Raw genomic sequence first — 27,570 nt, forward strand, 5'->3', positions numbered from 1 at the left:
ACATACCACTCAAATATGCCTCAAGAAGCTTCACCTATTGACACAAAGCAGCTACTTATTAAATAGTAGTAGAAAAATCACAGCACCGGATGGGTCTTCAGAGATCACCCAGCCACTGCTTTTCAATTTGTGCTTGTTTTATCAACAAAACCTTTCATTCAAATGAAATCTTACATAGCAACCTGCCATGTGACACCCACAGGAGTCACCTACAAGTCTCCCCATGGAATGTCAGGTGCTCTACAGAGCATACCTTGAAAACTACCAGTTTAGAAATGGGGGGCCCAGAGAGGTACAATGACTTGCTTAGGTCACACAGCAAGCTGGGAGTTGGTCAGGTACTGGTCCAGGCTCCTTCCATGCATCTTGCTGCCTCCAAACATGGCCAAGGGGATCTGAACACAGGCCACCACAGTGGGCTCACCTAGCAGGCGAGTGATTTTAGATTCCCTCTCACCTTTCGTTCCCGGGAAGCAGCACCACCAAACCAGGTACACCTAGAAGTCATCCCACATCCTGCCTTCTCCCTCATGCCTGGTGTCTAATTGGTGGCCACATTGTCTACGTGATTCTAACTTCTTAATCAATATTAGCTCTGGGGTGAAGCCGAGAATTTAAGGTGGTACCCCAAGACAGCTTGTCTCCCCTGCATCGCTGCAGCTGCTCTGCCCACCTCAAGGGTTGACCCAAGATCTGTGCAGTAGAAGGAGCCACAGACGCTTGTGGTCTCTGTCAGACAGACAGACACATAACATCCGGGAATCTCAGTAAACACAAAGCTGCCCTGGGGCAGAGGCAGTTCATTCCCACTTTGAGATGCCCACAATGGCGGGAACTTCCTTGAAAATAATGTCACTCCTTTTCTTTTTTAATCCTTTTTTTTTTTCTTAAAATTGCCAGGGTGTTTTGTGTTTTTGTTAAAGGATGAGCGATAGCTCCTGGTAAAATGGGTGACCTCTGGGTTTGTCTCCATATCTCAGTTATCTGTTTCGGAGTCCATCAAAGAATGGCGAGGCAGCACCGATGCTTTTATTAGCCACCTTTACACTTTGTCAAAATTAAAATGAAGACGCCAACATTCATATGTAAATCCAGTTACGTTCTAGGTTCCTCTCATCCTTTATCCTGTTCACAAAATTATAGATTATTAAGAAATGCTTGAAGAAAGGAAGACAGCCTTCAGGAGATGTGAAGGGGGCAGAGCGAGGCGAAGGGGGCGGAGCCGGCAAGGTTCCTTGACCCGGACTCTGACGCGCACAGGCAGCTGCATCTGTGGTTTCGTCACCCGTTCATTGTCTGAAACAGTCCACTCCCTGCCAGAGCCCACGTCACAGGTGACTCTAGCCACCCCCGGAATTCTGGAGACAGCAGGAAACGGTGTCAATCAGCACCCTTGTTGCCACCCACGGGCAGGGGGCAGAGCCATCTGTCCTTCTAGCAAGTCCCCCCGTGATCCGACACAGCCTATGCCCAGTTAAGGTTGGGCCCGGCGACTGCATCAGACATCCACAAAATGTCTTCAGCCTTGTTACTTTAGGTGAAATCTCTCTGCTTCTGCCTTCTCCACCATGAAAGTAAGATTGAAGTATCACTCCTTTCACTGTCCACCTTACAGTAAGATAAAGTAGTATGGTGGAAGTGATTCTTGACCTTTTATATCTTGATTGCTTTGAGATGCTGACAAAAGCTATAGAATTTTCCCCTAGAAAAATTTACATGCAAAATTGCACACCATCGCAGGAACTTCACAGCCTCTTCTTCCCCTAAGCTCATCCAAAAAACAAACAAACAAATTCTTTCAGTCCAAGAGTGCTGTAAAACTGCTTGTTTTCAGCAGGCTGAACCCAGAAGCAATCTGGAGGATGCGGAAAGATGGACTGGAGAGTACAGACCAGCAAGCGACCTAGAGGACGACACCACAAAGACACCCAAACTGGGGAACAGTGGTCGGAAGGGAGAAAACTATGTGCCAGATGGAGGGAGGAATCTGCCTGGGCAAAAGCACTGATGACTCAGACATAGGCAGGCAAAGAGCTGGTCAAGAACTGAAAGGAAGGAAGGGAGGGAAAGAAGGAGGGACAGAAAGAAAGAAAGGAAAGAAAGGAAAGAAGGGAGGGAGGGAGGAAGGAAGGAAGGAAGGAGGGAGGGAGGGAGGGAGGGAGGGAGGGAGGGAGGGAGGAGGAAGGGGGGAGGGAGATGGAAGGAACTGGCTATTCAGGGAGATGGTGAGCTCCGTTTCTGCGGGTGAGTTTTTCAAGCTCTGTCTTCTGCTGACGGCTGACAGGGCCTCTGGAGCTCTGCTTGTTGATTCTGGCTGTCCCTGCACTAGAACGGCCAAGTGTCCAGGCTGAATTTCCAGGACGTGCAATCCTCTCCACACAGAGACCACTGACGGGGAACACTGCTCACCGCGGCCATCCCTGCTGGTGGGCGCCAGCTGTCCTGCCACGTCGGGCCCACAGGCTGTGGGCTCAGGACAGGTTCAAGGGGCGCGGCTCGGATGGGAGGCTCTGATTCAGGGAGCTGCTCATCTGGATGGCAGGTCCCCAGACGCTGCTTCTGCATGCTCTGAAAGCAAGGCCTTGGGCTCAGGAGCCCACTCTTTCAGCAAACTTCGCTGAGCACAAACTCAAGGCCCAGAGCCATTCCAGGCTGTTGGGGGGTGGGGGGGTGGGCACACGATGAACGAGACAGAGGTGTCCTCATTTGGAGGTGCAGGTCTCTTCCGTGAGAACCATCGAGGTCACCAAGCAACAAGGCGTGAGGATGGGCGAGGGATAGGGGTGGAAAACTGCCTTCCTGGCCTCACATAGGCTCCAACCCCTCCAAACTGCCTTTCCCGCTACAGTTGCATTTTCCAAAGCTAGTCCTGTGGCACCTATTTGGTGGGGTGTCAATAAAGGTCACACTTTCAGAAAGGAATCTCAGAGATAATGAGGAACAGGTGTGCCGGTCACAGTTCTCAGCACTTTACTAATATTAACTCATGCTAACCTGCCAATTATTATGATTCGTGTTTTGTTTTGTTTGCATGGGCAGGCACCGGGAATCGAACCCAGGTCTCTGGCATGGTAGGCGAGAACTCTGTCACTGAGTCACCGTGGCCCACCCTATGATTCATGTTTACAGATGGGAAGACTGAGGCATAGAAGAGCTATGCTGCTACAGAGCTAATAAGTGACGGAGCTGATATTCAAACCCAGGCACCCAGCACGCAGAGTCCAAGCCTGTCCCACTACACGCGTCACTGCATCTGTGATGGTCAAGCAAGCTTGGAAAATTCTGGGTTTAAAAACAAGTAAGACTCAAACAGGCCCCTGTTAGGCACGTTTTCTTATGCTCATTGGCCATTCAATTGTCTTCTTTTGTAAAGTATCTGCTCAAATATTTTGCCCATTTTTTTTTTGAATCACCTGTCTTTTTATTATTGACTTGCAGATCTTTATAAAACATGATAACCAGTCCTTTTCCAGATATACAGATTGCAAATATTTCCTCCTAGTCTGTGGCTGGCCTATTCATTTACTTAGTGGTGTCTTCTGATGAGTATAAGCTCATCACATTGGCGAAGTCCATTTTATCGATGTTTCCTTTTGTAGTTAATGCTTGCGGTTCTGTTTTTAAAAATATCGTTGCCTACTCCAAGATCACAAAGATATTCTCCTATGTTTTCTTTATGGCTTTACCTTTTACATTTAGAGCTATATTCCCCCTAGAATTATTTTTCACATATGGTGTAAGGTACATTTTTTTCTATACAGTTATCCAGTTATTCCAGTACCATTTTTGAAAAGACTTATTTATCTGCTGAATTGCTTTATTGCTTTTGTTGAAAATCAATTGACTATATACGTGTAGGTCTATTTCTAGGCTCTCTATTTTCATCAATATCCATATCTGTCTTTATATCTATACCACACTGTTTTGATTACTGTAACTTTTATTAGTCATCAAGAAATAAATAAAATTTAAAACCAAAGTGAGATACAACACTACCACACCTAGCAGAATGGCTAAAATTTTAAAAGATTGGCCATACCAAATGTCGCCAAGGATGTTGAGGAACCAGAACCTATATTCATTGCTCGTGGGAATATAAAATGGTATCACTTTGGAAAATTTTTTTGGCAGTTTCATATAAATTTAAAGTTATACCTGCCCCACCATCCAGCAATTCCATTTCTAGGTGTTTACCCAAGAAAAGTGAAAACATGTTCCCCTAAAGACTTACACAAGAATATTCAGAGCAGCCTCCCTTACAATAACCAAACCTACAACAGCCCGCGTGTCCTTCAACAGGTGAATGGATATAAGCAAGTCTGGGACAACCACAGAATGGCATTTCACCCAGCAATAGAAAGCAACAAACTATTTGTAAGTGAAACGACATGGATGAATCTCAAAAATATTATGCTGAGTAAAAGAAAATGAAGACTACAGAGTGCCTACTGTATAATTCTTTTTATAGGAAAAACTAGAATGGGCACAGTTACTCCGTGGTAAGAGGAATTTTTTAAGCAGTGGTTGTTTCCCACCAGTGGGTGGGAAGGATGACTAGGAGGGGGCATGTAGGAACCTTCTGGGGTGACAGAAATTTCTGTATCTTAAAGGGATATATAGATTACACAAGTTGTGTACCTATAAAATTTATCAAGATCTGCCTCAAAAAAAATTTAAAATAAAATGGATGCTAAAGATGCTTTAAAAATAATTTGCTTTCTTCTTACATGTTATTACATGACATTTTAGATAAGCTAAGGCACACCATAAATCTCTATGTGTGAGACAAAGTTTGCAAGGTTTTTCAAATTTATTTTTAGTCACAGACCCTTTTATTTCTCTTGGTGTATCTTCTGGAAACTACCAGATTCTAGCTAATGCCCCTTGTTTTAAGGAATAACTCAGACATTCATGTTTCTTTTTCAATAATAATGATGATAACAATAATGTGAATAAATAAGGGCAGTCTACAGTGGCTCAGCAGGCAGAATTCTCACCTGCCATGCTAGAGACCTGGGTTCAATTCCCAGTGCCTGCCCATACAAAATAATTCAACAATAATTGGCACCTGTTTGAGTTTCCTGGCTGCTAAAGCAAACATCATGCAGTGGGTTGGCTTAAACAATGGGGATTTATTGGCTCATGGTTTTGAGGTGAGGAAAGTGCCATCAAGGGAAGTGCTTTCTTCGCGGCTGGTGTTCTGGGCTGGCTGCTGGTGACCCTTAGTCCTGGGCTCCTCTGTCACATGACTATGCACATGGTGAGTCATTTCTTTTCCCTTCAGTTTCCATTGACCTTCAGCTTCTTGTTCCCTGTGGCTTTCTATCTGTCTGAATTTCATTCTGCGTCTAAAGAAACCCAGTAATAGGATTAAGACTCATCCTGATTGAGTCAGGTCACACCTTAAGTGAAATAACCTCATCTGAAGGGTCCACACCCACAGAACTGGATGAATTTTAGGAACATGATTTCCTGGGGTACATAACTCCAAACCACCACAGCACCTGGTGTGAAAGGAGCAGTTGCAGTCACCTGAATAGAAAAACACAAAACAGATAACATTCCCTGACCTATGTCCAGCATGACCAGATGATGCTCCAATGAATCTTCCCATTTTGCCTGCAAAATCTAGAAAACAAATATCATGGTTCCCATTTTACAGATGAGAAAACAAGGCTCCCATCAGAGGGCAGTTACCTAGCAAGTGCAGCTCTTGCTCCATAGCTGGATGTCAAATCATCTCTTTCTGGTTTTCCACACAGCCACTCCCCATAGCTGCATAGTTACTGGTTCAAATGGGAAGGAGCCAGATTGGTGAGCCAGCATCATGGGCACCTGGCTTGGTCTCCTTACACATTCCCAGGGCTAGACAGGGGACACACACAACTGCTTGGGAATTCTGACTCTGCCGCCCCTGGCTAATAGCCTCTATGGCACAGGGGTGGCCTGGCACTGGGTTTGGAAAATGAAAGGCTATTCCATGATCTTTTCCAAAATGGGTTAAACAGCATGATCTCTCATTGCTCCTTGACGGAAATGGGAAATGCGGAATAATATGCAATAACTAGTTTCAGCTGATTCTGATTTGAGAGATATCTCCTTTTTCCCTGAGATAATAACAGAGAAGTGTGCATTCATGAGGTTTAGCAAAGCAGGCACGGATTAACAACACAGTCAGATGACTTTTGAAACAAAGCTTCTATTAAAGTTGCTGCCAAAAAGTCACTTTATCTTCCCTCCGATGCATCTCAGATTTTATCTACCCTTTTATTCTTTTTGTCCTTAATTTTAAATCCTTTTTTATTATTATTTTTTCCCATGTAAGCACCAAGGGGGTTGTTTGGTACTCATTCTTTTGGAAGCAATTATCCACAAGAGAGGCGTTCACTTCATTTAGGCTGCATTTTATATCCAAACCATGATAAAATTGTGCAAAATTGACTGTGCCTGTGCAAAGTCCTTCCCTCTGAATTGTGAGTCAGCTGCCCGTTGAATGAGCCCTCTTTGGAAGGCAAGATGAGCCGCAATTGCTTAGACCACGTTCTTCCTTGTAGCCCTAAGATTACCTCTTTGCTGCCTAATAGGGCAAATAAAAAAGAAATTTATCGAATTGCCCATTAATTCAGACATTTTAGACCCCAAGCTGTCTGAAAATTTGAAAGGATAGTTATTCTTGTGTGATCTATAAAAGAACTTCTCTTGCCTAGACTTGCAAAATCCTCCAACATCCATGCCTTTAAGTGTTTTCATGAATGAGCCCCTGAGGCGGGCGTGGCAAAGGGGTGATTTGGAGTCCCAGCCCTAAGAAATCCATTGCAAGCATAAAATTTCCATGTGAAGTTTCATACGTTTTAAAACATTACATGAATTTTGCATTCTACTGAATCATATGTTTGCATTACATTTTAATATACTAATGACATTTTAGATTAATTACCATGGGTAACAAACTACAGAAACATCTCCTCCCCATCCTATCACTATTAAGCAAGAGAGAACTGCATTGACTTTTATTAATTTTACAAAAAGCAGCTGAACTCAAGGTCTTTTACATCAAGTTGTACATCAGTATCAACATCTAGGTAAATCAATTCCTCTTTCCTCTTCTTCCATCTCCCAATATTTGAAAGCAGCAACCCACATGCATGCACGAAGAGAATACCGTTGGCTTTTTCTCTGATTCTTATACTCTGTCCACAGATTGACTCCAAATGCAGCCAAAGGGGGGACACAGAATAGCCCTGCAGATAGCACTTAGTGATGATTATTCTATCTACTGACTGAATGGTACCTGTGATTGGTCAAAATATTTTACAGCCTCTGGACAATATTTGTCAATGGCCTTTTTCAATAAGAAAGTGGCTGATGGCATGCTTTACTTTGCCATTGACACTATAATCTCATCCCGTGTAAGTGAACTATTCTCTTGGGATGCCTTCTGCCCACACACACATACTCCCCTCCACCAACCCTCGAGCGTCCCCAACAATGAAGCATTCTTAGCACAAGCCTTTTGAAATAAAAGGAAATGGAGTTTTACTCTGTATTGTTCGGTGAGAACATTCAGACTTGGAAGAAAATAGCTTCTCGACAAATCAACTTCATCAGCTGTATTTGTGACTAATGGGAACAAGAATTCATTATCTATTTTATTTCGGTTTTTACCTTTTATTTTCCTGAAGTCTTGGCTTTTTCCCCCAATGAAGGAAAATAACAATGCGACCTCAAGTTGACAAACTCGGGTCGTACTTCTGCCCTCGAAGTCCACCCGCACGGTGTGTGTTTCAGAAGCACTTTCCATGTCATCCCCAACAGAAAGATGAGCTCGCAGGTCACTGGGTTTTACAGCACAAACGTCTTTGTTGTCCCCAGCGCAGCAGCCACCTCTGGGAGGGGGCAAGGTTGCAGGTGCCTGCGGGGATCAGGTGTGGTCTCGGCCTCAGCTTGGGACCTGCCCCTCTGCCTCTGCAAGCAAATCTTCAAGGGTTTCCCAGTGCCTCTGGCATCCCTGCCTATGGGCCTTCACTCACTCTCTTCCCTCCTTCAGAATATACTCCATTCTCCTACCGATTCCAAAAATATCCATCCACTAGGCAAAAAAGGGGGCTGGAGGAGGGAGCACCTCCATCCCACCCATCTAAATTTCAGAACTCTTGATCATCCCTGTCTCTTAGACACTAACCCCTTCTACCTTGAATCATCTGAAATCACCTCCCACTTAGAGGCAGGGTCTCCCCGAGGGCAAGTTTGCCTTGTTCTGTATGCTGTTTGTACTCTTGCTCTCCAGCTTTGTGTGTGTGTGTAAGTTTGTGTGTGTACACAAGCAAGTGCACATGCTTAGTACAAGTCTAGCTTATATACATTGAAGGGAGGGAAGAAGACGTGGTTAGTTGCAAAAGACCTCATTCACGGTCCTAGACTTTTCTCTGCATATAGGTTTTCCCACTTTCTTACATGGAAAGAGTACTATCAACATTCGTATATGCGTCTAACCTGCTAAACCTTTTCTAAATAATGGTCCACACCTGGAACTAAGCCATGTCCTCCTCAAGGCATCGTTAAGGAACTGAAGGGGATGTATTGACTCCATTGCTTGTTTTAAAGTTAGTTGGTTGGTCATGTCGTCATCATTTTTCTCACGTTACTTTGCTTCATCTCATGACTCAAGGGTGGGGAGAAATAATCTGAATGTCCTGTCCTAGGCCACATACCTGCCCTTGGCTAAGATGAGAAGGTGTGTTTAGTTGGGGGACCCTCTGATAATGCACCCAACAGCATCCTTACCCCCAAAAGAAATCAGAGTGCTGGCACCAAAGTAAATGGACACAAATGAGAGGGAGACAGATTGCCCAAACATTGGCTGTCGCCATGGATGTTTGAGCTGTGTTTGTGCCGGCCAACCTTCCCCCTGCTGCAAGGAGAACATTCTATTCTCTTCTCTCCTCACAACTTTTCTCATCAAAAACAGGACAATCCCTTGCTGTGAAATATTGCAGGTGAGCAGATGCTGTTTCCTTAAATCAGGATATTTGTCAAAAAGCTTTGACAGGTCCTTGTCAATAAAGACAAAAAAATTCAAAACATGTGACCACACTGTGTTAGGGAAAAAAAAAGAGTGATGACACATATGTCACTCTATCCACTCAGTGGTTTGCCCTTATAGGGAAATATTCTTTTCCTTGTTACATAAAATTTTTGAGGTTCTCCAATGTTTCATCTTCTGTTTAAACTTTGATCTAGAACCAAGCTCTGTTCAACTAGTGTGCCCAAATGAAAGAGAATGCAGACCAAAAATGTGAAACGCTGAATTCTTAAGGTAGCAGAAAAGCTTTGCTCTCAGACAGAACTGGTTTCTTACTCAGCTCCACCATTTACTAGTCGCATGGTATTAGCAATTATTTGACTATTTAATCTCACCAAGCCTCAGTTTCCTTATCTGTATAAAACAGTACCTGCATGGTCTGAGGTTGGGTGGAGATTCAATGTGATAACCCATTATCGTCATCAGTCGCCATCCCCCGCTTGCGTGGTGCCAGATGCCATCTACTGTTTGTATGTTATGTATTAGGAGCTTTAGACATAATATTTCTATGCTTGCAATAAGTCCACAAGGTTGTTAAGTCCTAATTTACGGATGAGAAAACCAAGGCTCAGAGAAATGCTGCCACCTTCCCGAGTCTCTAAGTCTAGGGGGCCCTATGCAATAGACAATAGCATTAGCTAATGTGAACTTTCCCAATGATGGACACAAATGGGCCCAGAAAGACTATCAATATTGCTTCCTGCAGCAAGAGGTCCTGGAGATGGTGGAGCCCCCAGCTAGGCGTCCTGCCTTTATCTCAGTGCACCAGAAAACTGTTAGCAGTGTCACTTTCTAAGCACATCAAGATATGTTAAAGGTTGGAAAGCACTGAATCGAAGAGCAGAGAAAATCCCAAAGGGGAACAATGGGGGTTGAATTATTTAGAGGCCCCAATTCATTGAGTCATCAGCAAACCTGCCCGCTTCGTTCACCCGGGCATCCTCTTTGGACAGCCTGGCTCTCACCTGTTTTCCAAAGCAGCAAATGTCCAGGCTGCCAACATCTGTTTGCTTGGCAATCCAACCCCTTGGTAATTAGACGCCTTCTATTTGGACTTGGGAAATGAAAGAGACCGGGAGAGAGGAAGAGAGTTAGCTGGCCGGATAAGGTGAAATGATTTCAATATCACAATCTCGTTCTTATTCGGGCAAAATGAAAAGTCCTCATTATTAAATCACAAAGCAATTAAAAAATTAAAAATTTCATAAGACCCTACATAAAAGAAATACAAGTGTTTAATGATGGATTAGAAAGTGAAAGTCGGGGGGGAAGGGAAAAGTAAAATCTCGCTTGTCTCAGGGGTTTCCCTCTCGGCGGTGATAGTGGTTTCTGCCTTTCACCCTCATGCCAGCCGCAAGAACTAATAAATTCCTGCTCCCCTGCCTAGAAGCCAAGGCCGATTAATATCTGCCTACCTTGTTACCTAATTCATTATGGAATAGCAGTTAATTTGATTTGATATTATTTTAATAAAATTCTGTAATATATTAGATTGTTTCAGGCTATCAAAATAATTTTCCAATTATTACGGTTACTCAAGCAAGTCTTTTTTTTTCCTCCTTCATGAGCGGCAGTTGGTCTGACTCAGAATACATTAGCTCCTACAGCTTCATCTGGCCAGGGGAACAGGGGGTCCATGCATGGCTACCCTGAAGAGTGCCTGCCAAGAACAGGTACCCAGAGCTCAGAGCAAAGCGGCGACAGACTGATATGCATTTGTGACCCCATGACTCTCTGACCCCAGGGCTGGCCCCCTTCAACCACTGGATTAAATGTTAAGGGAACATGGTGATAAAGAGAGAGAGAGAGAACTAATTATGGGAACCAGTGAGCCGAGGATTGGTGATGGCTCGTGTGATCAATAATGGCTGTGTTTGCAAAGTTCAAGTGTGATACTGGCTTCACTGTGAGCTCACTCTGGTGGCCTCTGACCACACTGAACCTCTGGCTCACTCTGCACAAAGCAGGGAAGGCATCACCTGCTCACCACGCAGCGTGAGATTTCAAATGGAGAACTGAGTGCTGGCTTAAAATTGGCATGAAGATATCAATCTGCTCCCTTCCCTGGCAGTCCACCTGGGAGGTGAGGATGGTGGAAGATCAAAACCTGAGGAGGGGGTTTGATCACAGACCTGGAATCAGGAAGCCCAGATATGGGCTCCTGAGGTGTGTGTGATGGCAGGCAGAGGGAACCCTCAGCCTCTATCCCAGAAATTGTCTTTGCTGCTGGTGCCCGCAGGGGCCTCCCCATGGGCTGAGACAGTTGAGGTGCTCAACCACTCACTTAGCGAGTCAGCAAGCATTACTGAGCCCCCGTGTGCCTGGCACTGACCTATGGGGGGTGAGGCAGAGTCGGGCACACGGCATTGCCTCAGTGCCCAGCCCTTTCACTGACACGTCATTGGCACTCACCAAAACATGTTTGATGTGCCAGATAATCAAATAAGCACCTTGTAATAATGATCTTCATCTGACAACCATATAAGCAGAACCTGTGAAAGAAAAGCACAGAGGGCTGTGAGAGCCGAGACATGGGGACTTGGTGGGCGCGGTGAACAGAGATCTAGAGAATGGGGTGGGATCCAGAATGCCAAGAGGGAGGGAAGGGTCCTCAGGTCACGCAAAAGACAGTAGCAAAGGCCCCGAGGCAGGTTGGCGGAAAGTCTCAGGGGACAGAGAGAAGACCATGGAGAGGGCAGTGGGCAGAGGGGTGGGCAGAGGTAACGTAGCCCTGGAACTGGGCGGATGTGATGGCCGGACTCTTGAACTCGGGCCTCGTCCACAGCCATGCGTCAGGAGATCGGACACTGTGCAGATCGCCAACACGGAGGGCCACCTGGCGCGGTGGCTGTGCCCAACCCAGGACTCGCAGGTACCCCCAGTCCCAGCCTCTGGGCCCCTTTGGCTCTCCTCGCAGGCCATGCCCTGTGCTAGCAGGGCTTTCCTCTGATGAATCCGCCCCTCACATAACTGAGCCCACCCACCCCCCCCGCTGCACCCCCAGGCCACAGCACACCCCTCTCAGCCACTCACTCTGTCCCTTACTCTGTCCCACGAGGCCAGGCACTGAAGAAATGTTAACTTCTCCGTCTAAGGAGGAAATGGCCCCCGTGTGTTTGGGCTCCCTGGCTGAGACTCCAGCTGACTCACCCCTTTCCCTGCTTCCTCCACTTTGTCCTTAGAAATGCATGATAGGACTTTGGCTTCCAATTGCAAGGAAGCACTGTAGCTGGGTCTCAGCTGTGATGGGAAGTTATGACGCCTTTGGGGGAGGTGGGGGGTGACACTAAGAGGGGAAAGGGGTGAATCCCCCCACTCTATCAGGAAGGGGGTGGGGAGGGCCCAGGGAACTCCAATAGACCCCCCTCGCCCCCCACCCCAGCCCTGCTCTTGCCTTTCAATCCAGACCTGGCAGGCACCAGGCCTGAGAGTGGAGTCTCCTGGGTAAGGCTGTCCACTGGGGTGAGGAGGTGGGCAGAGAGCATGCACCCCTCATGTGGGCTGCGGGCTGCCAGTGGCACCCCTGGCAGGATTTCCATACCCTCTCTCCAGGCCTCCATAAATCTGCTGGAACCCAAACAGGCTGCCCTCAGCTGTGCTGAGGATTAGACAGAGAGGGTGACTGGGCCACACCTGGGCCAAAGAATTAGAGGGGAATTAGGGAGGAACAAGCAGCTGAAGTCCAGGCACAGCCCCAACGTGCTGGGCCAAGTGCCCAGAGTGCAGGGAGCTCTGGGAACAGGAGAGAGGCCATCTTCCAACTGCCAAGCAAACATGTGTTCAGCACCTACTATGTGCCACTTCCCTGCCATGTGCCAGGGACCCAGAGATGAACAGCGGTGGCCTTTGAGCCAGGGAGAGCTCACCTGTGGCTTAGTGGAAGAGCAAACTATTATCCAGTAGAATGGGGGTGAGGGGGCCACACAGGAAAAGGTGCTATGGTGAAGGTCAGCACACCCCAGGAAAGGCTGCCTGGAAGAGATGCGTGCCAGGTGAGCATAGGGAAACCAAACAGGGTGTGCAGACAGGTGGCAAAGACCACTGTGGTTTAGAGAGACATTCCAAATCAGGTTGGAGGATGCTGGTTAGAGGGGGAGGGAGACCCAAGGTCTGCTGAGTTAGGGACCCAGCAAGGGGCATTAGGCAGAGCAGAAGCATGGTCCTGGGTGCCTTCTAGAGACATGACTTTGCACAGAAGGCAAGGTGGGTTAGAGAGGGAGGGATGGAGGCTGGAAGCTGAGGAGATTCACAGGGAAGAGCTGAACCAGGGTGAGACACAGTTAAGCAGAGGCAGGTTAGAGACCAAGTGAGAAACTTGGCCCAGGCTGGGAGAGCAGCTGGCCTCATGGTGAGAGATGCAGGAGGGCCAGCCAGAAGGGTGGAGGAGTGGACCCCACCACCCATCCCCACCACCCAGAGGAGGGAAAGCCACATGGTGGGTGGGGTGCACAAAGTGGGGTCTGGACTGGGGTAACCAACTGGCTATTGGAGATACGTGTCCAAGTCTCAGGAAGGTGGCCATTAGCCTTCCTTTAGCCAGTGTGTTGTGAGAGCCCAGTACAGCCTGAGGTCAGGGCCACACGTAGTGGTGCACCTGACCCAAAGGCAGCTTCTGGGAACCTGGACACTGGGGGTCTTCCACCTCCCGTCCCCCATCCCAGGCATTCCTCGCAGAAGCATTGCCTCCAAGCCCGTAGGTCCTTGCACAGACCCCAGCAGACACCAATTGCTGGGAGCGCACACTCACTCTCAGAGACACACAACAGGGTTCATTTCAGGGCCCATGGTGGCTCGGCAGAACTTGCATGGCCCCTGGATACACAGCGCCACTAGCATGTCTGTGCATTGATATTATTCGTTAAATTCCCGCTCCAGTGGGCATATCGTCCAACACAAATCTCAGTCATGAGAAATAACAAAGAAGAGAAGTGAATGCCTCATGCCTTGCATCCACTTGAAATGACAGAGGGTAGAAAGATATATAATATAATGTTAACATCAGTGTTAATATAATAATGTAATGTTGAGGCTGTCCTTTAGTGGTAACTTACCATTCATTCAAAGGAGCTTCTGATTTTTCCCATACTTAGGTAGTGTGAATTTTAGGCCAGTCAAACAAGTGAGGGATTTAAATAAAAACAATTCTTAATCTAAGTATACCCATTCCCAGAATAAAGGCTCAGGAGTTTTAGTTTGACAGTTGGCATGGATAATCATCAGAAAGGGAAATCCATGATGTAATAGTATCAGGCCTTCTGACTCAAAAGCCTATTTCCTCTTTGCAAGAGGTGCCTCCTACCAGTGCTGACTTTTATAGTAATTGTAAATAGCTTATATTTCTAAAAGATAATATTTCTGAGGCAGGCAGCATTTGATTCAGAGAATATAAGTCTAATCAACCATTATAAATGTCCACCCATCCTGAGCACATCCAGTTTCCAACCCCAAACTTTTAAACCCAAATGCCCAGCCTTGCCTTTTCTGTCCAACCCATCTGAGACCAAAGGCTAGAGTCTTTCAAAGACGTCTTTAATGCCTGATCAGCTAAAATGATGGCAGGGCCTCGAAATTGCTCCAAGATGGTTATAAAGTCTTTGTGTGGACAACTTTTCCATTTGGTGGTAAAACTGGGAGGCCTTATCACTTTTTTATAACTTTCCATATAATTTTTATGAAACCCAACAGCCAGCATCAAAGACTACAGACTGAAATCATTCCTGTGATCCAAACCAAGTAGCAAACTCCAGTCCTGAAAATGTTGAAGCTCACATCTGGTTTATGGCCTTCCCAGATGACTTGGCCAAAGAACATAGCCTGGAGTGCATGGCTGCAGGAGGAGGCCCAGATAGAATAATCAGGCCCAGTTACTGCATACAGTTATAAAGATGGAGGTGATGAAGTGTGTACCCCGTGTCCTCATTCATCACGTAACAACAGGAGCTGGTAGACCAGGGGGTATAACGGAAAAGAAACAGACCTGGGAGGCAGGATGGCCTATCCTTGGGGTCAGCCAGAAGCTGAACTCCCTTGTTGGGCAGATACAAACACTGAGGCCCCCAACTTGAAACCCAATGTTGGTTTTTGTTTTTATGTTTTTTTCAGCACACTACGTAGAGGATCAAAGAAATCGTTCAGATGTTGATCAGCCTGTGCTGAATCCAAACCCTCACTGTGCCCCTTACCAGGTGGGTAACACTGGGCAAGTCATTTAACCCTTCCCAGGCTCAGTGACACCAATTGCAAAAGGGGACGGTAATTCTGCCATGCAGGGTTGATGTGAGGGGAGGGAGGGGAAATGTGCAGGAAATGTCTGATAGCATAAACAGTTGCTGTTACCATTAGGGATATGGAACAAGGGAAAACAACATGTTTATGGGGTAAGAGGGTGCGTTTGGAAGTCAGACAGACCTGAATTTGAGTCCTGGCTCTGTCAGTCACTAAGTATGAGGTCTAGAACCTTCGGTTTCACTTTTCTTGGTCTCAGGTGCTTCACCTGTTAAATGAAGTTTGTTGAATGATGGCTGCCCACCTCCACAAACCTGAAAAAAAAGATATGTCTGCCAGATGTGTGACCTTATTTGTATAAAGGGTTTTTGTAGATGTAATTAAATTAAGAGTAATGGGATGAGAGCATATAAAGTATCCGGGTGGGCCCTAAGTGTAATGATGAGCATCCTTACAGAAGAAAACCAGAAAAGTGCTCACAGACGCAGAGAGCATGGCCATGTGAACACAGAGGTAGAAGCTGGACTGATGTAGCCACAAGCCAAGGAGCACCAAGGGTGACTGACAACCACCAGAAGCTGGAAGAGAAGCCTGGGTCAGTTTCCCCTCAGAACCTCCAGGGAACCAACTCTGCCAACACCTTGATTTTGGACTTCTGGCCTCCAACACCATGAGAGAGAACACTCCTGTTGGGTTAAGCTGCCAAGTGTGTGGTCATTTGTTTCTGCAGCCCCAGAAAACAATACCCTGCCTCAGCTTAATGCCCCCATCCAATAAGCCCTCATGAGTCTTCAGCTATGAGTGAGCAGAGGCACTAATGTCTTCATTCTTTTTTCCAGTATATGAAAAATACACACAAGTGGGGTGTCCTAGCCTCACTTTCCTCCCTGCTCACCCACCATGCATCCTAGAAAGGTCTTTCTGCCTAACACCCCACATGAGTCTTACAACATTTTGGGTGGAGGCAGCAGAGTCATCTCTGTTTTGCTGAAGATGTTAAGGCAGCATGGTGAGGCTCATGGGTCACAGCCTTATTTCTCCTGGTCACCACTCAAGCACTTTGTCACTTCTTTTTGCTTTGTTTTGTTTAGGTTGAGGAGAGGTGTTTGTAAATGGGTCTGTTTGGTTTTAGTTTGGTCCAGAAATATTTTGTCTCTTAGATTTCGGTTACACATGGATCTCTGGTTTTGTGACAATGACTGAAGTTGTCTCAAGGTGCTTCCAAGCATCCCAATGAGACAGTCTCAAAATACTCCTGACATAAAGTTCATAGCAATTTACCTTAAAGGGAAAAGGAGGTTACAGCCATAGGCATTGCTCTGTAATTGTTGAGAGATAAGAATTAAACACATGTGTGTGTACACACACAGTTACACAATGCCACACTGAAGTTTGTTAAGGAACAACCATCACTGATCGTGGGATGCAGATTAATAAATGCAACTGGGCTTGAGCAGATATGTGGTATCTTGAAACTAAAGGGTTTCAATGATGAGCAGAAACTCATCTCCCCATCTGGAAGAGTTTTGAATATTGTAAAGATTCTCAAGTTGCTTTAAGAAGGAACATAAACTTATCTCAAGGCAGGGAAAAGTCCACCAGTGTCATATCCTACCAGTTGAGGATCTATGCCAAGGTAGGAAGCCACAGGCATCCCCATGGAAATCAGATTTTTCCCGCCAAGAGCTGATCACATCTTGGGACAGGAAAGAATGAGGCTAAGAAACCTTAAGTAGTGCCTGAGAAGGATCTGCCCCTGAGTGAGGCTTTAGCAGAAGATGCTGGTGTATCCCTCTACCCCCAAGTTCTCTTGCTGCACCTGATTTCAGCTCAGCAGAGTGAACAGTCCCATGCAAGCGTCTGGAGAGGGCATATCTCTCTGTTTTCTCAAAATCCACTGAAAGCTACTTGGCCTAATGCAGACAGCCCCAGGAAGTGCAGGGGCGTCAACTTCCTCAGGGACAGCCCTGAACAGGAGGGAGGAGAATCACTGCATGCAGAGCGCAGCCTGCTCTGCCACCATTCTGGGGTACATCCTACTTCGTCCCTCGACGGTGCCCAGGGGAACGTTCCCAGCTCCTCCACAATCTGCAATCATTTTCTCTTTCCCTGTCTCACCATCCTCACCCCCTTGCTTCTGCCTCCCGGTGTCACCAGAGTCTGTTTCAGAGGATGCACTGAACAAAGCCTGGGAACATGGAGAAATGACCAGCCCCTCTGCAAATGAGAGCTCGAGGGGCTTGGGGGAAGGCCATGCTGGCCTGCCAGCCCAGAGCAGAGGCAAGGATGTGTTCTGGAGCCTGAGTGCCTTCCATCCTCATCCTCACCAGCACCTCCTACTTGGCCACTGGACAAGCCCATTAGGCTCTCTCTAGACCTCAGTTTCCTCACCTGTAAAATGAATGTAGAAAGAGCTAACTTGCAAGCTCGGTGAGAGACTCAACTAAGAGAGTATATTTGAAGAATGTGTCCCAAAGCCTAAATTTAAAATGAAACACACAAAAAATGATAAACTGTCTAGAAGAAAACATAGGAGAAAGTCTTTGTGACCTTGGATTAGGACAGAAAAAAATACAAATCATAAATGAAATATATTGATAATTTGAACTTCATCAAAATTTAGTACTTGGGCTTTTTGAAAGACACTGTTAAGAGAACAAAAAGCCATGGGTTGGGAGAAAATATTTGCAAAACATTTATCTGACAAGGGACTTGTGTCCAGAATTTGGACAGACACTTCACCAAAGAAGATGTATGGGTGAAGGATCAGCCACAAGGCATACCAGAGAACTTTGGGGATGATAGAAATACAGTACACTTTGATTGTGGTGGTGGTTACATGCAGAATACATTTGCCAAACCTTATCAAACAGTATAACCAAAATTATATCTCAATAAACCTGACTTAAAAAAATAATAAATGTGCAGCACATGGTGCCCTCTCAGTGCAGGAAGCTTGAAGATTTGCAGGCTCTCTGCCGCCCTTGCCCTGTCCATTGCCCACACGGGACCGTCCCTTTAGAGGGCCTCTCATCTCACTCGTCACGTGTGTCTGCTCTGACACTCCCCCACCTCATCTAGAACACACCCAGCCCTCTCTGCAGACGCACCTGCCAAGCTTCAGAGGAAACTGAAGGCCGTCCGTTTGCTGGAATGGGTGTTGGCTTGGGACTCATGTGTTTAGTGTCCCTGCTTCTGCTGAACAGCATGACCTTATACAAGCGACCTGCTGTCGGTCTGAGGGTCCGGTGTGAGTTTGATGCTGCCCCAGCAGTAGTAGGCAGGTGGGTGCTGCAGCACATGGCAGGGAGGGCATGGGAACCTGCCCCTGGGTTCAAGCCAGCTCTCACACTTGCTCCAGGAAAATCCCCTATTGCTCTGGGCTCAGTTTCCTCACTGTGGAATAGGGGGTAAGAACAGCATGGGCCTCACCAGGTGGTGGTGAGAATTAAATGAATACTGCATCAAGTCCTTAGCCCAGTTTCAGAGCATGCACTTTGCAGACGCCAGCTCTCACCACAGCAATCATCACAAGGCCAGCATCCTGCTGAGCTTCGACCAGGGCTGTGGATTGTAGGGCACCCTTGGTCAGGACCTCTGAAACCCTCAGCCAGGAACAGGAAGCGATACTCTAAACCCAATTTCTCACATCTGGCCCCATGTGCTCCTCTTTGGTATTTTTTTTAGTGAAACCAAAAGAAAGAACCTGGGCTGGCCTCCTCTCTCCTTTCTCCCAGCCTTGCCCACCTCAGGGGCACAGAGGAAGACATTCTGAGCTGTTTATTGGGTGACTTTACCCCAGACCTCATGGGTCAACTGCAGACCCCCAACCCCTGGCCAGACTCCTGACCCACCAAGATCTGTGTCCCCCACACAGGGCAGCTTCATTTCCCTGTGGACCTGGTCTTTCCCTGGAAAGTTTCTTTCTCTTCCTCTTTCTTTTCCCACATGTGCCCTGGAAAGGATCTGGGATGAATCCATCATTGACGATAGCCTCTTGCACATGAAGCTGGAGGCCCACAGTGGAACCCTGGCACCTTGCACCCAGACCCAACCACATTCCTTCCCCAACTCCCAAAAGGATTGATGGTGTCTTCATCTGCCATGGTCCCTGGACACCCAAGATTGAGCTCCACAGCCAGCACCCAGCATTTTCGTGGTGGGAGGCTGACTCCAGGGTGGTAGGCACTGCACAGCTGGCCCCTCGCCTGTTCCCTGCCTGCTCATACACAGTTGCCCCCAATAGATGCTTGGTCTTTGGGCCCTGATCTTTCCCTTCTCACAGTAGTGTTCTGTTCTCTCCTCCTCCCTGCAGCCGAAACTCCTTGTGCTGAAGGGACAGCAAAAATCCTGGGAAGACTTGGGTGGGACTCCTAGCTGGGCTGTCTTCCTGCTCTGTGACCTTGGGAATGTCACTTTCCTCTCTGTGCCTTCATTTCTCCATCAGTGAAGTGGAAAGAAAGAAGAGTGGTTGGGAGATGCACAATAAAACAAGTAACAGCACACCTCTGCCTGGAGAGGCGGGGAACCACATGCCTGAAATAGTCTCTTGCCTTGTTGAATCCTTCCATTAATATGCCGTCATAGGTCCAATGCCAACTCCGTTCTAGGAACGAAGAAAGAGCAATTCACCTAAAGAAGGGAACTGCCTTGCCCAAGGCCCATCACTGCTGACATATTTGAAAGGACACCGTGGAATGATGAAGGGTTTACAGCAGCAGGGAATTTACCTGGGCCTCTGCATGCTCAAGACCCGGAGCACCATGTCAGGGTTGGAAACCCGGCCAAGCCACATCCTGGCAGCACAGTTAAGGTGGCTACACAGCCCTTTCTGCCTGTAAAATGGGGATAATAGCAGTTTTGGTAACGGATCGTGGTGATGGTAGCACGATACCATGAACACAATAACACTGAATTATAGATATGACTGTGGTTGAAAGGGGAAATTTCAGGTTGTATGTATCTTACTAGAATAAAACTTAAAAAAAAAAGGGGCTGTACAATGCAAACACTAAACCTTATTGTAAATGCTGGACCTATTGTTAATAGTACAATTATAAGAAGGTTCTTTCACAAATGATAACAAATGCACTGCCCCACGGCAAGGTGTTAATAAGAGGGTAGTATTTGGGAGCTCTGTACTTCATGCATGACTTTTCTGTAAACCTACTACTTCTGTAATAAAAAAATTAAAAATAAATTAAGTGATAAATAATTGTGTCTCCTTCACTTAGTTGCTGTGGAGTTTAAATGCATTGATGCACGCAAAGCACTTAGAAGTGGGTAGGTGGAGCGACTCAGGCAATGTTCTCTGCAGTCCTATTACTATTCCTACTGTTACCATTACTGCTATTATTGTCATCCTCACTTCCAAAGAGCACTGGACAGGATGTCCAGAGCATGGGAGCCCTTGCTCTTGAAACAGCTCTGCCTCTGGGTGCAGGGAACAGAGAGTTTGGGATCCACTGGGGTCGGGTCCCAGGCCCACTCTGGCCCCTGCCAGCTGTGTCACCCCTGGGTCCTTCAGCTGGGGTTTCCTCCCCTGGAAAGTGAGGCTGCACACACACTGGGATCCAGGTAGGGTCCCCTGACCTTGGGCACATACCTGCTCGTAAAGTAGAAGGTTCTAGAAGGAGAAGGTAAGGGACTGTTTGTGCAGCTGCTGCTGCCACTGTTCCATTGCTGAGCAAGAGCTGAAGAGGGTTGGGGTCTCCCAGCCAGGGTCAATGGGAGCCCAGTCACAAAGGCCCCTCCCATCTCAGGCCAGGGGCTAGATGACCATGTGTCACTCTTTCCTTCCACTGGTCCACAAAAGTGAGGGGCTACTCAGTCACTAATGTGGGAGGTTCAAGATCTGGGCAGCCAAGCAGAGCTGACCCACCTATACTCCCTTACCCCTGCAAGCTCCAGGGTCGCCACATCCTTGTCTCAAGAGAAGGTCAGTGCTTACTGAAGGCCCAAAGGAAAGGGAGTATCCTGATAAAGCATCTATTATTGTTGCTTGTATCACCATTGTTGTGATGGAAAAATTACCTATCATACTACGCAATAATAATTATTGCAATGCAGGGGGTTTTAAAATGCCTGGGGATCAAAGAAGGAAAAGGCCAAGCATATGTTACCTGGAAATGTTTTTAGTAAATCTTCAACATTTGAGTGCTGAGAAAGAGAGGGCCCAGGAGGGTAGCTCAGGGCCCACCCTCCCCACCCCCAGCTTGAATCAGAGCATGAGAAGGGAGAGGGCCATAGCAGAGGACCCTGCCATCCTATGTTCAAGCCCAGTGCCCTCCACTAATACATCCTATGCCTTTGGAAAAGCCACCTCCTCCTCAGATCCTCGGTGACCACTTGGTGGGAGACCCTCATTCAGCCCTTCCTACTTTATGCAGAATGAGACATGTGCTCATGTGTGGGAAACCCAGGGTAAGGCATATTGCAGAGCGAAGGAGGGTCAGGGCGAGTAGGAAGTTCAAAGTGTCGTTGCTCCACCACCAGAAGAGAAGACACTTGAACAAAGTGCCAAAGACAAGCAAGAGTTTTCCAGAGAACCAGAGAAGCAAGGGGAGCTCTGGTAGAAGGACTGGGAGTGGCAGGTCACAGTAGTTATGTTCACTGATCTGTACCTGACATGTGATCCACAGCTACCTGTGCCCAGCTGAGTCCCATCTGGATACCCCTCAGAGGTAAGCAGGATCACTGAACAAGATGTGGTATATTTGGTATTACAACTAATGAATACTCCATCCATCCACTCTCCTACTTCTCATTGGCCTCTTCCGGAATCTTCAAGGGATGTCACCTCTAGAGCAGGCTGGCCTTACACCAGATGCAGAAAGTGGGAGAACGTCTTACCTGGTCTTTGAAACCATCTAAGGGTATACCTGATGCAACTCTCTATGGCTATTCCATAAGTTCCTGGTGTCACAAACCCTGCTGATTCACTCCAGTACACGCATTGCTCACGTCATTCCCTTCACCTCAACTTCCCCTCCCTCTTTTGTTCTTTTACTTCAAACCACCTTAAAAAACCACCTTGGAGTAGGTTTTACTTCAAACCACCTTTAAAAACCGCCTCCTGCAGAAAAGCCATCCACGCTTGGGTGAGGTGACCTTCTCTGGGACAACATTAGCACACTCTGTGGCCACCTTATAATTGTGAGGATTGAATGAGCTATAAATAAATTCATGAATAAACATTTTATCAGTAGGCTTAAAGATAACAGCTCATTAATCAACTGTTTGCTTAGGTCTCACTGTTAGGTGATGACTATCTGGACACAATCAGATTCTGGAACAGTCTATTACACCTTATGGCATTCTGGTGCTCTGGCACATTCCCCCATAAAAATATCCCTAGTGGTAACTATATGTGTGGCATTGATTCCTTGTCTAAACCCACAGAGCAGATTCACCCTTTAAAACCCTCACTGGTTGGATTGTTGGGCCTGTGGGTGGATGAGATAAGCCTTGGAGGTCAGTGTTCTGATAGAAGAGAAGTGGACAAGGAGCCACACACCTGCTGGCATCAGAGAGTGGGAACCCTGAGACCAGAAGGAAAAAACATATAAACACTACAATCATGCCAAATGGAGTTGTCTCTCCAACACGGGGTCATGCACAGATTCCCTGCAATTCCATTCCTCAAACAGAGCAGAAACCAACATGGAAAAGGAAAAGAACCTATTATGTGCCCAAATATCTTGCTATGTAGGGATTGTTACCTCATTTTTCAGGTGCAAAATGGAGCTCAGAGAGAATGAGATGTAGGCTGGCTTGGATCCAGGTCTTCCTGATTCCTAAACCAGCCTGTCCTCACAGAATATTTCATTGTATGAAATTCAAGACACCATGTTATCCAAGGGTAGAGGGGACCATGAGAAAACAGAATAGAAATTTGAGGGCCAGACATGGCTGATTATATGTCTCTAGAGATAGATTTCCCTTCACCAAACAATTATTGAGAACCTAGTGTGTTCAGAGTCCTGGGCTGGTTCCCAGGCTACAGAGGGGAATAAGATGAATGGAAGGCAAGCCCTGCCCTCGGGGAGTTCCAGTCTGATGGGGAACACATCCAACAACCAAACACGACAAAACAAGATGGTAGAAACTATGGAGGGTGCCTCACCATTAGAATAGAAGTACAGACAATAGGCCCTGCTTGAGTAGGTTACCTTGATATAGGTCTGGATGGAAAAGGATACTTAACAAGAAGTAATATTTCAGTCAATGGGCCATACCAAGCCTACAGATAGACTCGATTTGGTCTAACAATGTTTAAAAATTACATTTCATATAAGACCTGCCAACCCGGGACTGGCATGGCTGCATGGCCTCAATCAAGTGGAATTAAACAGTAACACACCCCTACTTCAGACAAGGCAGGTTCTCATCAATATACCAGGGTCCTCACTTCATGCTGTCCCTGCCAGCTTTATTCCACCTGCATGGCTGCAGTGGTCATTTCAGTTTGCAGCCTCTGGGACCATAGCCTTCAAGCAAGCCACTGAACAATCATTCCTTGATTTTGTTTTGGTTGTTTTTTTTCTTTTAAAAAATTATGGAAATCTGCCTTATCAAAAATGTCACAACATGAGTATTCAGCTGAAGGACATTCTAGGAGTCACTGAATCCCACTTTCATTGCAGAGAAGGAAATACAGTGGCCAGAAAGTCAAGACAAGGAGACACGGCCTGCTTTCCACATTCAATTCTCATTTCATTTAGTTGCACAACTCTACGAAGTGGGTGTTGGCCTCTTCATTTTATGTTTGGCAAAGCAAGATTTGAGAAGTTGGGAGATTTGCCCAAGGTCACCCAGCTATTAAGAGGAAGAGCTTGGACTGGACTCAGGAATTCTAACTCCACATCCAACACTTTTCTCATCACACCGCAAAGTGTGTTTCCCACATAGCAAAGACTATGCAAGTCAACAGGGAGTTGGAGACCCAGGGAGGCCCAAAACCACGAGGGTCCGATGTTACCCAACTGTCAACAGCAGACTGGTCAGCTGATGCTCAAATGGCTTTCATCTGTTCCACAAACATTTCTCTGAAACCCCAAAAGCTTAAAGTACATGGTAAAAATTTCTCTGTGATACTCACAAACACACATACACAAACAAAATCTCCTGTTTGTTCTTTGGAACATACATGAGCCTTGCCAGTCCCCGACAGCTGGGAGAGGGTGAAGTAAGCAACAGCCCTGGGCCACCAAAGGGATTTTTGTTTCTTATTAAGTCAAACAGGTCTAGATCAAAGATAAGGAGGGATAATTTCTTCACATGAAAAACCAAAATCTTTAAACAGAATCTCCCAGTCAACAGTCATCAGAGACCAGATACTGGGCACCTGAAGACATGAGCATCTGTAGGCACTCTTCCATAGTGGAAAGAAGAAAATATATCAGAGAGGGAAATTCTGACCATGCATAATTATCTCATATCTCAATAATACCTCTTCTCTCTGGGACAATCATAGAATCAGGAAGTCATTCATTCACAGACATTTCTTCAGAAAGGCCTTTAGGTTGGTTCAAGACTTGTAAGATGGCAAAGAGGTACCCCTCTTCTCTCCAGGAACTCCAAGTCTAGTGGGGAAAAAAGACACCGAAATGAAGGATTGAATAAGACTGAAGGATGCTGTAATAAGTAGCCCATGCAAAATGTTTTCCTCCCCCAGTCTTGCCCATCTCATTAAATGGACCCACCATCCACCCAGATAGTCAAGTATTAGTCTTCTGTCTCTTGCACCTCTCACATCTCAGCCAGAATGCACCCATCTGACCAGTTTCCAGAATGGGTTTCTATTCCCACTCTCACCTTCTCTACCTGCAAGTCTGCACCTTTGTCCAGGTGGCCACCATCTCTTGCAGGGACTGATGCTGTGGCCCCTCTCTGGTCTCTCTGTTTCTGTTCTCCACATCACTCTGAGAGACAGAAATCATACGGAGGCTAAAGTCAAGTCTCTTTCCACCTTCAAACCCTCCTGTGACTTCCTATTGCTCTTAGAATAAAATAGAACCAACCCCAACCACCGCATTGGTGATCTGGCCACTGCACTCCCCATGTCAACTGATTGTACATGCACACACTCCTCCCCAACTAGGCTCCAGCCACCCACATCCCTCAACCACCCAAGCTCCTCTTCCCACGCAGCCCTTTCCTTTGCCATTCCCTCTGCCTCTTTTCCAGGGCTCTCCAAAAGTCCTGGCCCCTCAATCTACAAGCCTTAGTTCATTGTCTGCTCCTCAGAGAAGCCTTCCCTGTCCAACCTACTTGAAGTGAATCGTTATCAAAGCACTGTGTTTATTTATTCAGGATCTTAACACAGATTTTTTTTGGTTCATTAATTTATTTGTGTGTATGTGTATGCATGTGTGTCATCCCCACTAAGCTAGAAGTCCCTTGAGGGCAGGAATGAGGTGTATCTTTGCATTTCAGGGTGTTTTATAATGGTAATAGTCAAAGAGTCTTTAAATCAGGAGAGAACTTGCAAGAGTCCCTTAGTCTAAGACGCATAAGGTTCTTGAACCCCCTTTTTTGCTCTTCAGAAGTAGCCATCTGTCATCTGCTTGGCTGATACCAGTAAAAGGGAGCTATCTTTCTCCTAGGAAGCCTAGCCCATCCTTGAATAACTCTGATCAATAAGAAGCCAAAATTTGCCTCCCTGGAGCTTCTGCTTCGTGATCCTCATTCTGTCCCTTTGAGCTTCCCAGAAGCAGTTCCCTCTCCTGAGAAGACAGGGATTTGGCTCCTCCTGAGCTTTCTCAAGGATAACAATCTTAGGTCCTCTAACTCCTTCTCAGGCAGTGTGTTTGGGAATTCTTGTATCACCCTGGCCACCTTCCTATGGAACTGCTTATAGGTCCTTGACATGTCCTCATTAGAACCAACCTCCACACTCTAGTCATGGGCTAAGCAGCACAGAGGAGAATTTTCACCTCCCTCCAGATACCATGCTCTTGTTAGTGCAATTGAAGGGTACTCTGTTTTGGGAGATGTCTGAGGTCATGTTTCCCAGAAGTGGACCCTGAGGTGAAGATTCACAAGCTAGGGCTTCACTGCAGAAATTCTCCTTGGGAAATTAGTAAGAGAGCTGGGAGAGGAGGATATGGAAGGCGAAGAAGTCAAGGAAAGCCTTATCACAGGCAAAGCCCCATGAAAGACCAGCCTTAAGGAGAGATCTGGAGTGAGGTCACACTTGAGAGTTTGTTCACTCTGCAGTCAGGAAGCAGGGCTTTTATTCTCCCTCACTTGTCAATTATGGCTAAGGATACCCCAATGGGTTGTAACTTCCCAGGAAGTTCCTCTTCGCTTCCTGGAAGGGCAAAGCAGCCCCAGTAGTCTGAGCCAGTCCTCAGGCACAGGTGCAGCAGATTGGAAGCCAAGGGAGGGGCAGGCACATCTAAGGGGATGTGGACAGAGAGCCCACTGGATCCACCAGAGGCCACACCCAACTCACATATGTACACATTGTCTACTAAAGCCTGTTCTCAAGCATTGTCCTCCTAAGCTCTATCTCTTCATTTTGTTCTTGAACCTTTTTCATTTCTGACAACAAGTACAGAACTACATGTTTATCCTTGAATTTTTAAACTTTCCGTGCTTCTGTCTAGCAAGTCAACATAATACAGGACATCTTTTCTGTCATCTGACATATTCTTTATCACTCGTACCTTCATCCCATCTGCAAATCTGACTCAGGTTCCACTACCTTTTATTGAACATCTACTATTTGCATGGCATGGCACTTGACCCTTCTTCTATTTATTTTCTCCACTATTTACATCTTAGCTTGAGGTATGAAATTCTTGTTTTTCCAGCCAATTCAGAAGAAACGTGCTCTATGTGAGTCAGAACCTGAATCTGGTCACAGCTGGTCCAAGGTCAGGCACCCAGGAGAGAAACTGAAGTCAGCCCCGAAACATTCCACAAAGGAAACATGAGGAATCCATAAAAGAACTATATATCTATTGTGAGCTGTAAGATAAAGACATTACTTACCATAACACTTTTCATGGAAGCATGGCAGAGGAATGAGAGCCCTTAAGAAGCAGCAAACTCTTTCCAAGGTGGAATGGACTGCTGGAAGACCAGAGACAATGGAATCTCAGCACTAACCCAAACTAGTTGCACTGTGGAATTTCAACAGTGACATGAGCTAGATGCTTGAAGGGAAGGCACATCATTTACCATCTCTGAGCACTGAAATGTCCATCCATAAAGTGAGGGTAATATTAATCGTGTCTTCTTCCCAGGGCCTTTAT

General features: G+C 46.5%; 1 long non-coding RNA gene across 1 annotated transcript; it reads right to left on the minus strand.

Moving 5' to 3' along the window:
- Window positions 1-5,183: 5,183 nt before the first annotated feature.
- On the minus strand, window positions 5,184-27,375 carry LOC143652192 (uncharacterized). The gene is made up of 5 exons (XR_013160481.1): window positions 27,308-27,375; window positions 25,147-25,230; window positions 24,759-24,891; window positions 15,491-15,621; window positions 5,184-5,348 (listed from the first exon to the last, which is right to left on the minus strand). It is a non-coding gene; the product is annotated as an uncharacterized LOC143652192 (long non-coding RNA).
- Window positions 27,376-27,570: the final 195 nt, after the last annotated feature.

This window comes from Tamandua tetradactyla, chromosome 12 (genome assembly GCF_023851605.1).
Source record: "Tamandua tetradactyla isolate mTamTet1 chromosome 12, mTamTet1.pri, whole genome shotgun sequence".
Taxonomy (NCBI): domain Eukaryota; kingdom Metazoa; phylum Chordata; class Mammalia; order Pilosa; family Myrmecophagidae; genus Tamandua; species Tamandua tetradactyla.